The 12,500-nt window shown below is 39.1% G+C and overlaps 1 pseudogene; it reads right to left on the bottom strand.

Annotated features, from left to right (window-relative positions):
* Positions 1-8,762: 8,762 nt before the first annotated feature.
* Positions 8,763-10,383, bottom strand: LOC137972703 (uncharacterized; annotated as a pseudogene).
* Positions 10,384-12,500: the final 2,117 nt, after the last annotated feature.

Genomic DNA, 12,500 nt, shown 5'->3' with positions numbered 1-12,500 from the left:
TTTTCTTATGACGCAAGCTTTCAGAATTTTCTTATCTATTCTTTAAGCTTTTCTTTCTGACACATGTCTGAAAAACTGATGCGATTTACGAGCGAACGGTATCTCCAAACGCCTCCGAATTTTCTCTTCGAAACGTTTTACAGTATATTAATTATTTGGAAATGTCCTATGAGTATCCGCCCCCTCGCAAAAACGTTCGTTTGGATAATAACACTTAAGAGCTAATGAAAATCAATTAGAGTCCTTCATGTTAGGAATTTTTTGACTTTTGCACTCCAAAAGTTTCGTTTCGGTTGAATTGGAAAAAACTTCCTTTGAACAAAAGTCTTAAATTGTATTGCTCTAGATTCGTAAAAATGGATTGTGTGTGATAAATCATATTTTGAGGCTAAAAGTAAGTTGTAACAGAACATAATTGGGTTATAAATCTTTTAATTTTTCCCCAAGAAACCCAGCCCGAAATCATCCCAAAATCAGGAAAGTGGCGTTTGGGTCTAAGCTCAGTGGTAATAATTCTTTCAGAAAAAAAGAAAAGAAAAGAAATCAATTAATTAACGTGGAGATGACAGTATTAAGGCCATCATTTACAAGATAATTGCTTCCTTCGATTCAAAATCAAACATTTGTTGTTAAAACTCGGTTATTTTTTTAATAAAGATGCTTCTTGATCGAGGACATTGCGAATGCTGGTTTGCTTGGCCATCTGCATTTTCCGTTCTTTTGAAACCAATTCGCTGCCATTGAAGCTTTCCTCAATATCGAAGTAAGACAAGGATAAAGCAACGGAGTGGCAGTAGCTTGGAGTAAACAAAATACGAGCGTTTCCCATTTTGCAACGAAAACTCTGCAGGGTGTGTTGAATATTCCTCCCTGTTTTGACGCAATCTTGAAGCACGCCGGTACAAGTTCATTAAAACTTTAGATAAGGCAGATATCACCACCTTTGTTCGCCTTTTCCGCTAAAAACAAGTTATTTCTCAGAGCGACATCTTATCAGAAGCGCGTTCAGTGCCACTCAAGTCTATTTTTCAGTTAAAACATCCGTTAACGGTTAAAAATAGCAACATGCTTGGTTGCTGCAAGGACCACAAACTAAATGTTAGAAAAACGATGCGGACAAGCATGACATCATTTCGCTCCTTAAAATAAACGAGTTTTGGCCGGGTTGTTAAGATGAAGGGGTGAATCCGACCATTAGCAAGAGAGTCATTAATTAGAAACAAGAGATTATAAAGGTAAGAGAAGTATTCCCTTATACTGGCCCTATTCCCATCGTAATCCCTCTTAGGTTATTTTCAGATGATATCAATTTTCCCGTGGATAACGTTACCGCGCGCGTTACGTGGAAGTTTCGTGGAGGAGGGAAGGTGCAGCAAATTCTGTCGCTTACAAAACTCGTCCCTGTCAAGATACAGTTTGCAATCATATATCATGGAAATCGGTTAACTGTATAATTCACTCTGATACCAATTTTATGATTGTCTAATGTAGGAAACCGTATTAAATAATTTGTAAGAGGGAGCTATATTTTACGCGTCCGTTGCAAATTGACTTTAATCCGATCTTACGGTTTTTATCGTGCGGTCAATTGAAATTTTCCTGTCATGTGTGGTACTGTTTGAAAGCGTTAGCTGTCTAATTTATGAATATCATAGAATTAAGTCACCATAGTTTAAGTCCGCTAAGAAATCAAGAACGCGTTGACCAAGTCAGGAATATGTTACTTGGTGACTGTAGTCCGCGATATTTCATTGTGTACAAAATTCTGTCGCCTTTAAAACTCGTTACTTTCAAGATACAAGATGCAAAGATATATCAGTCAAATCGCTTAACTGTGTTGTTTACAGTGACACCAATTTCAACACTGTCCAATGTGCGAAACCGTGTTTAATAATTTTGAAAGATGCAGGTATACTTAACATGCGTGCTTTGCAAATTGACTTCCATGCGACACAACTTGTTCATACATTTTGATCGCATTGTCTGTTCAAGTTTTCATTTCATGTCTGATATCTGTCTAATTTATGAATCTCTAAGAATTAAGTCGTCATATTTCAATCCCGCGAAGAAAATCAAGAACGCGTTAACAGCGACTTGTCATGACTGTAGTCTGCGAATTGCCAATGTTTACAAACTTTTGTCGCTTATAAAACTCGATCCTTTCAAGATACAGGTTTCAAACATCTATAACTGAAGTCGCTTAATTGTCTAGTTTTCAATGATACCACATTCAAGGTTGAGCCATATACGAAACCGTGTTAAATCTTTTTTTAAGGAGACAGCTATATTTAACATACGTGCTTTGCAAATTCACTTGAATCCGAACACGGGTTCAAAAATTTTTATCGGACGCTTGATTCAAGTTTTCCTTTCATGTTTGGTACAGTTGTAGAGCTCTATCTGTCTACTTTATCACCAATGTACTTCGTCTTAGAACATTGAAAACACTGAAAACACAGAATTCCCGAAACTGTGTAATAAGCTCCAAAAGGCACAAGAATACACCAGAGGTGAGTCATTTTTATTCACTTTATTGAATGAAAGTTAAATTGAGCATTTTTTAGGCTTTATAATCGACGGTATTTGATTTCCCATACAAAGTCTTATAACGCGGTTAAATTCTCCACGGCTGTCTGTAGTGATGCGAGCTTGGGCTGCCTATGCTTCCATTTGCCATTCTGTACAAAATCCTGTCAGTTACATAACTCGTTCCTTCCAAGATACAGGTTTCAAAACATAAGTCATTGTAATCGCTTAACTCTGTAGTCAACAAGTCACGTTCGTCCACAAAATGTATACATGTATACGCGTTTGTCTCAACATCCTCCGCCATTTTTGTTTAATGGTAAATCGCGAACGACGCGAATCATTGCGTGGGAATTCGCTCAGCTGTCAACATTGGTAAAAATGGGGACATGTGATTGGCTATCAGTTAACCCTCGTGGGAATACCGGATCTCGCAGGAGATCTAAAAATAACTTAAGAGGGATTACGATGGGACAAGATATTAAGTTATTTTTAGACCTCTTGCGAGATCCGGTATTCCCACGAGGGTTAACTGATAGCCAATCATATGTCCTCATTTTTACCAATGTTGACAGCTGAGCGAATTCCCACGCAATGATTCGCGTCGTTCGCGATTTACCATCAAACAAAAATGGCGGAGGATGTTGAGAGACAAACGCGTATATCATACATTTTGTGAGAGAATGAAGGGTTGGTTTCTAAAGAAACTGTGGTGCTGCGTCGGTGGGGAAGTAGTATACAAAAATTTGGTTTTATCAACGGAGTTGATAATGTAAATTGGCCACCGTACGTTTCGAGCGTTAGCCCTTCGTCAGAGCGAATCGAGCGAATACATTTTGTGGACGAACGTGACTTGTTGACTACAGAGTTAACCGATTACAATGACTTATGTTTTGAAACCTGTATCTTGGAAGGTACGAGTTATGTAACCGACAGGATTTTGTAAGGAATGGCAAATGAAAGACTATAGTCGATAAGTACGATCTCTCTGACTTTAATAAACGCATTCTCGGTTTCCTTTGCGGGATTAAAATATGTTGACTTATTTCTGGTACGGTGATAGAGTAGGCAGATAGAGCTCTACAACAGTACCAAACATGAAAGGAAAACTTGAATCAAGCGTCCGATAAAAATTTTTGAACCCGTGTTATCGGATTCAAGTGAATTTGGAAAGCACGTATGTTAAATATAGCTGTCTCCTTAAAAAGAGATTTAACACGGTTTCGTATATGGCACAACCTTGAATGTGGTATCATTACAAACTAGACAATTAAGCGATTTCAGTTATAGATGTTTGAAACCTGTATCTTGAAAGGATCGAGTTTTATAAGCGACAGAATTTTGTAAACATTGGCAATTCGCAGACTACAGTCAACAAGTAATATATGGCTGACTTGGTTAACGCGTTCTTGATTTTCTTCACGGGATTAAAATATGACGACTTAATTCTTAGATATTCATAAATTAGACAGATATCAGACATTAAAGGAAAACTTGAACAGACAGTGCGATAAAAATGTATGAACAAGTGGTATCGCATGGAAGTCAATTTGCAAAGCACGCATGTTTAAATATACCGGCATCTTTCAAATTTATTAAACTCGGTTTCGTACATTGGACAGTGTTGAAATTGGTGTCACTGTAAACAACACAGTTAAGCGATTTGACTGATATATCTTTGCATCTTGTATCTTGAAAGTAACGAGTTTTATAGGTGACAGAATTTTGTACACAATGAAATATCGCGGACTACTGTCACCAAGTAACATATTCCTGACTTGGTCAACGCGTTCTCGATTTTCTTAGCGGACTTAAACTATGGTGACTTAATTCTATGATATTCATAAATTAGACAGCTAACGCTTTCAAACAGTACCACACATGACAGGAAAATTTCAATTGACCGCACGATAAAAATTTTTAAAACCGTAAGATCGGATTGAAGTCAATTTGCAACGCACGCGTAAAATATAGCTCCCTTTTACAAAATTATTTAACAGGGTTTCCTACATTAGACAATCGTAAAATTGGTATCAGAGTGAATAATACAGTTAACCGATTTCCATGATATATGATTGCAAACTGTATCTTGACAAGGACGAGTTTTGTAAGCGACAGAATTTTGTAGACGATGGGAAAGTGCGCACTAAAATGGACAAGTAACGCAATGTAACCAAGTTAAACATATCGGCGTATGTCAAAATTATTTAACCCTTTAAGCCCCGAGGGGTTCCCCATTGACGAGTAAAATCGTCTGGCGTTAGACAGAGTAAAATCTTCTGGCGTTAGACAGAGTAAAATCTATAAGTGCCATTTGGCACTATCGGGGCTGAAAGGGTTAAACGGGGACATAGTTTTTTCACGCTGTTAGCTTAACCCTTTAAGCCCCGAGGGGTTCCCCATTGACGAGTAAAATCGTCTGGCGTTAGACAGAGTAAAATCTATAAGTGCCATTTGGCACTATCGGGGCTGAAAGGGTTAACACGGTTTGATAGATTGGAAATTCTTCAAATTGGTATCACTGTAAACTAGGCAGTGAAGCAATTCCAAGGATGTATGTTTGAAACCTGTATCTTGCAGACAATGAATTTTATCAGGCCATGAAACTCAATTTTGAAAACGGAGAGTGGCATCGTACAGAATTTGTTGCACTTTCCCTCCTCCACGAAACTTCCACGTAACGCGCGCGGTAACATTATCCGCGGGAAAATTGATATCATCTAAAAATAACCTAAGAGGGATTACGATGGGAATAGGGCCAGTATGAGGGATTACTTCTCTTACCTTCATAATCTCTTGTTAGAAAGTGGAACAACGTTTCGTTTGATTTTCGAAAGAAAAACCTTCGGTTTTTTTTCTTTGTTTTGGGATCATACTCTAAAATCTTCTTAGAGCCCAAAGCTTCCAATTTATTAGGAACCCTCTTAGCTGGAAAGGCGCAAAGACACACAACTCTGGATTTTTCGCTGCTAGGGTTGTTACATATTTGTTTGTGACTAAATATACGATAGACTCACGGTAAAAGCTCTGGGAACTACTGCCTCCAGAAAGAGAAGTACCGAAAAATGTATAGAATCTCGACAGGTTCAAAATGGAAGTTTCAAAGAGTTGTTGTCCAAAGGGTTAGAAATTTGTTGAAAATGGAGAAAAAGAAACTGTATTCAGAAAAAAAAATACATAACCGTAAATTCTTTTGAGCTCGGCAAATCAGCTTCACGGGCTAAACATACGGAAAGACGGGCGGAAGAGCGAAAAATTACATGAATTTTCAAACATGCATCCAATGTCTTCTAAGGGGGTAGTGACATGCTGGGACGATTCACACCGGCGCGAGTTCACCCCGGTTGTTGCACCGGAGCGAAAATTTCGATCCGGCGTGAAATCTCATGTAAACGTGGAACGACCACTCGTTCCGGTGTGAAATAGGGCTCCCGGTGGGCCGGAACGGATAGCACATGCGTACTTTTCCTGATAGAAGCCATATTTGCAATTTGGATTCACGCCTATATTTTATGGATATGTGGTGTCCCTTCAGGTAAACACGATAAGAATTCACCCCGTCATCATGTAAACGAGGTATCAAGAAGTCACTCGGCCCGGTGAGAAACTCGCGCCGGTGCGAGTTTTCTCTTGTAAACAACCCCTAACTTGTGATCCGCGAAACAACAATGGGTGTTTTGGCACTTTCGATTTTAAGCTTAAAATCAGCGAGAAAAACTGAGCTGATCTCTATAAAGTGATTTGCGTGTGAACGGGTTGAATCCAATTCCTTCGAGATCATCTCGATAAAGAGCAATCTTCCTTCAAGATCCAATATGTTGATAAACCTCGCTGGTGGAAAGAAAGGTTGGAGTATTGTTATAGAGTTTTAGCGATAAAATCGCCTTCCGTTCTTCCTGCGTCAACGCTAAAGCAGCTTTTCATGGGAGTTGAGAATGAAGATCGCAATCCTTTGAAAAACCGTGACGATCAAATCGAATCAAACCGCCACAAAATGAGTTAATTCTAGTTTACGAGGACATGATTTTTCATAGATTACAAATTGAGACATTTCTTCATTCAGTGATAAAAGCATGTTATTAAATATAAAGGAAATAACCCTGCCACCGCTCTCATAATATTTTAGTGTTCTTAACGAAATGGTAACTTTCGAAGTACAGTGTGACGATGAGAAAAGTAACTTTTGAATTCAAATTCGCGTAGGACCACTTCGGGATTTTTTCACTTCATGTACCAATGACCTCAATCCCTTTGGCCATCATCAAGTTCCTGGTGAAATAAGGAAGTCCGCGATTGAATGCGAAACATGGACTTGTAAACCCTCCTTATTACATCAGCCGTACAAAACTTGAAGCATGTGTGGTTACCGACAATTACAATCAACGGTGGATACAACATGTAGATACTTCTTGTGACAAGAATATTTGAAAGGTGCTTAAAACCCTATTCATCATGGTTTACATTTGCGTCTCTCTGAGGGAAGGTCTTTGTCAATCTGGGACTTTATCCCGTCTCCACGGGACTCTGTTTTGGTCACTTGAAGTCCTAGGGTGCGATCAATTCGGTCAGCACCTGGGACAGTCTAATTCTACCGTCATGTGATTACCACATCCTTGTCTCAAAAGATTAGTTATGCAGACAATCCTTATTAGTTATTGTATGGGCCATTTCCCCGTTCATGTCTGCCTCCTTTTCAAAGCGAGTCTAAGTGCGAAGTTTTTGTCTGTTATTTAGTAATTTGTTATTAGTCTGTTATTAGTAATTTGTAATGTCAGTAATGTAAATATTGTATTTTCAAATAAATGTTTAAATTAAAAAAAAAAAATGACCAAGACCAATACACCGTAAGGTAAGGTAAGGTAAGGTAAGGTAAGGTAAGGTAAGGTAAGGTAAGGTAAGGTAAGGTAAGGTAAGGTAAGGTAACTTTATTTAAAGTCGCAAACGTAGGGAGAGGTGGCCCAAATCTCCCGAGCCAGTGGCTCATGTTAAAAACGCACGACTATTTACAATACCATGACTAATTACTATTTACATATAAAAAATAAAAATTCTAGAAGAATCCAGAACTGTATTAAAAGATAGTTTAAAAAGAAACTAGTGCAAACATTAAGATAAGAGAATAGCCAGCGTATACAGTTCATACACGGGCACCCTGCAAATTCAACACCGTTCAGACGAGAACGAAATTGAGCCAAAGTGGTCGAGGATTTTGTTATGGCTGATAATTGATTCCAAATGTGGGCAATCTGATACAGAAATGAGTTGTGCATAACGAGGCTGTTATAGGATAGCTGCACAACATTTAGGCCATTACCTCGTAAATTATAATTAGTTATCCTAGGTGTAAAAAAATGAGAAATGTAATTTGGGCCGTTAAGTCTAAAACACTTAAAAAATAAAATGAGCGATTGTACGATGCGTCTTTGTTCAAGCGTGCCCATATCGGCCGCAGCTAAGCATAGATCATAGTGGTTGGCTCGTTCGATGGTATTCTTCAAAGATTTAGATATTCCTAGTAGTAGCGGGCTACAATATTCAATATGCGGTAACACGTAGGCTTTCTACAGAGAGATCATAGTATTTGATGGAACTAAGCGCTTAATCCTACGTAGAGCAGCTATCATAGCGTATGCTTTTTTCAGCATGATCGTAACATGGAGCTTAAAAGACAAGTCGCGGTCCAATGTTACACCTAAAATTTTCAGAGTCGGTTCAATTACGATGGACAAGTCATCAACTAAAAAGTTGTAAGTATACTGAGAACTACCTAGTGTCATTGATTGAGTCTTAGTGGCGTTAACTTGAAGATAGTTCGCTGAGAACCAAATGGTTAATTTCTTTATGTCTTGATTCAAGATGGATTCTAGCAAAGCGGGACACTGGTGAGAGACATATTGTGTCGTGTCATCGGCATAAAGACGTAGGGAGGAAAACCCAGCTGAGTAATTAACATCATTCACAAAAATATTGAAGAGAAGCGGGCCAAGAAGGCTCCCTTGTGGCACTCCCTACGAAAGGGGAGCCAGTCAGACACGTTTCCATTGCATTTAACTCTTTGAAGACGGCCTAATAGATACGACTGAATCAGTTTTAATGCAGAGTCTTGAACGCCATAAGCTTTTAGTTTCGCTAGTAACAAGTTATGGCAAATCGAGTCAGATGCCTTGGATAGGTCAATAGCAACCACTCCAACATCTTTTTTCTTGTCAAGAGCATGGCGCCAATCATCAGTTAGTTTAAAGTAAGGCGGAACAGCATGAATGTCCGCGTAGGAAGCCAGACATGTTATCAGAAAAGATTGAAGTGAATGCGCTATATAGCTGATCATATTTAATTCTCTCAAACACCTTCGGTATCACTGATATGACACTAACAGGACGATAATTTGATTTGGATGTCTCATCATCTTTCTTGTAAACAGGAGTAACGTTGCTGAGTTTCCATTGATAAGGCCACTCGCCCACGCCAATACAATGATTAAAAAGCTTTGTCAGAGGTGCAGTAATGACGGGGGTAGCTATTTTAAGCACCTTAGATGGTATACCGTCAGGACCAGTTGATTTCCTTATGTTCAGATTAGAGAGAATATCAGAAACATGGGCTTCGCTGACTGGATGAAAATGAAAATTAAGCTTAGGAGCTATCGCGTTTATATTAACAACACTGATGTGACTGAAAAAGTCACCAACGGACAAGGTCAAGACTGACTCATCAACAGTAGGAGATGCGAAGTAGTCATTCAGAACCGCGCTGGGATAAGGAGCAATTGCGCCGTTTTCAAGCAAACAAATTTGACTTGAATTGTCACTGGGCTTGTTATTTGGTAAAAGTGGCCTCAGTTTTCTCCAGAATGAACCAGTCGAGCCTCTAGAAGAAACAGACACAGCTTCTAAGCAGAAATCTTTAACAGCCTGTCTTTTCAGTGCTGTGACCTTGTTTCGCTGTAAACGGTAATTGTTCCAATTTTCTCTCGACTTGAATCGGCGGAATTTTCCATACAAATAATTCCTGAGACGCATTTGTTTTTGAATAGTCTGATTGATCCACGGCAGGTGATTACATTTAACATTCACACGTTTGGATGGGGCGTGATCATCAATAGCGTGCTTGAAAAGGCTTCACCAGTGGCACCAGATATCATTCACCTCATCAAACACATAGGCAGTGTCCCATGGGGTGTCTCTTAAGGTTGAAAGAAAAGCTGGCTCATCAAAATTTTTCATTGATCGGTATTCAATACTTCTCACAGTCGGTTTAGGTAGTCTTTGTTTTCTAACAATATAGATTAAATCATGATCACTAATGCCAAGGTGAAGAGTGCCACTAGAGACAAACCTGCGATACAAGAATAACATCCAACAACGTTTTCGTTGAAGCTGTGACTCTTGTTGGAGAAGATATTGTGTTTATCAAGCAGAATTGATCGCAAAAATTCGAAAGGTTATAACTTGACCTGGCAAAGGAGCCATTTTCCGATAGCATTTCAATATTAAAGTCTCCAAGAAACACGACTTCCTTTCGTTTTGAATACACTTTTTCAGCAGCTAAAACACATGACGATAAAAATTCAGGAATCTTGCATTTGCTGGGAGAACGGTAACACGCACAAATTAAGAACCAGGAGTTGCCACAGCCCTTAACATCTATACATATCGATTCAACACCCTCGGGTTCGAGTTTTGCTCGACGAAGAGCTGTAATACACCGTCGTTTGTAGACTAAGATGCCGCCAGCACCCTTCTTCCTATCTCTTCGGATAATGCGATATTCAGGATGAGCAAAAAGAGAGCTGCTCACTGATCCGTCGATCTTGCTTTCTGAAACTAAAACGTTGGCAGTGAGAAACTCTGGCTTCATTAACCAATCAAAAAAGCCAGTTTTCACTGCTTATATTACATTTATTTGTTACGAGCATTGTTCTTAATTTAGCCACTACTCTCTTTCAAAGTTTTACACATATACCATGCATACCACGTTAAAAAACCAATTCAGTTTTTTTTTTCATCAACGTCACAAATGTGCATACCCCAAGGATAGTAGATAAACCGTGAACCGAAGTCATCGCGCTCCGAACTCGGGCCATCGGGCCCAGGGGCCCGTTTCTCGAAAGTCCCGAAAATTTTTCGGGCCCGAAAAGCCATTTTTGAAAGTGCCAGCCGCTTGATTTGGAAAGCCGATCTTTTGACATGTTTTCAAGGTAACAAAAAGAAAAGTGACTGTGAAGTTTGACGACTTAAATCCTCTCCTTTCTTGAGATACAAAGGGAATTGTGACACCCGAAAATGGCCCGTAGAGTTTCGGGACTTTCGAGAAACGGGCCCCACGAGCGAGTACGTTCCCACTGAGCCATCGAAGCAACTGAAATTACGTGATGGCTTGCTTTATATTTAGACATTTTACGTGATTTTGAGCATGGTGGCCACCTTTGACCGCATAAAGCAAGACTTCACTTTATTAGTTTATTCATGGACACTGAAGAAAACATTGTGATGAAACAGAGGTAGACAGATTTGCGGTAGTGATTTCAGTTTCCATCACCTCTTAGAAAAAAAAATCGAATTCCGCTGCGATGAAGTTGATCAGGTACAAATGTGCAAAGGAAAGAAAGATTGTGTGTATATATAGTCTAGCAAATAGCATTAAATCACAAGTCTACTTCTTTTAGCGTGATTCCTATTCGCTGGCATTTGACTCTGACATTTGACATTTGACTCTGAGCCATTTGCTCGCTGAGGGTGTGCTTGTTCTCTTTTAAAACTCATGCAGTTCAAAATTCATTGCAAAGCTCATGAATCCCAAAGTAAATTTCACTCGAAAAACCGCTATCGCACTCATCGCTTCGTGATTCATGCAATATCAGTTTTTACTGTGAAATTTACCGTGGAATTCACTAGTTACGCAATGAATTTTCCTATAGAGGAAAGCAAAGAGAGTGATTTAATTTAGCAGCAACCGGAAACTCCAAAACGCGGACAATTTCAAACCTTTTATTCTCACCAACCCTACAGGCAGTAAGTATAAATAACAAATTTAGTAGCATTAATAAGAAGAAATAACCTCTAGTTCTGTTTTTACAACAAATACCTGCTAGTTAAATTGCAGATTCTTCTATCTGGGAAACTCTCGTCATTTTCCGAATTTGACCCACAATTTTTGTTAGCTGTAACTGGACAATTTATGTTAACTGTTTATGCATCCCATGGATACGCTCTAAAAGGCGTCTTGTTTTTTAAATTGTGTTCCACCGTCACTTCTGAAGATTTATGTTGTGTCATACGAAACGTCACTAGTTAAAATGCACTATAATTTGTTTATCACCGCAGTTTGTTTATTGTTTTTGATCAAGTTAAAATGGCCGAAAAACAAGAGCCGGTATTTATGATGGTTAAGATCATGCTGGCTGTGAATAACATCACGTTTCAGTTCAGATGATTGCGTCATTGGGCGATAAGTTAAACGTTAAACCATTGGCCTCGTCTCCTACAACCTTACGAGAAATTCGAGTCACGGCTCAAATTGCATTTGCATCCAAGTAACAAAATTGTATGGGATTTGAAACAAATTTCAGAATCCTCCTCCGCCTCGAAGTACGACGTAGCTGTTTCAGAATCACGATAATGTGTAGGGCTTGATAATGTTAAGAAATTAAGTTAAAACAAATTGAGCCCAAAAATGGTCGCCAGATGTCTGACATTTTCTGTAATTTGATTAAAGGGCACTGATCAAAAGCTCAGTTTTGGCTCCGAGATCTTGTACTGTTCGTTCAACACTGTTCCCGGGGGTGTGGTCTGGTCTGATTCACTTTGCACTTTCTGGTTACTCTCATGGGCTGGGTGGGCTGAGTGAATTCGCTAATGGACTGACGGCGGCAGCCAGAGGCGTCTATACATGCTGATGTCCGATCTCACCCATTGATTCAATGGGAGAGCGCATTTGAATATGTATACATACATACATACAAAAAATGCGTTCTA

Source organism: Montipora foliosa, chromosome 1 (genome assembly GCF_036669935.1).
Source record: "Montipora foliosa isolate CH-2021 chromosome 1, ASM3666993v2, whole genome shotgun sequence".
NCBI classification, from domain to species: domain Eukaryota; kingdom Metazoa; phylum Cnidaria; class Anthozoa; order Scleractinia; family Acroporidae; genus Montipora; species Montipora foliosa.
The sequence above is the reverse complement of the archived record's forward strand: the minus strand, read 5'-3'. Positions and strand labels throughout refer to the sequence as shown.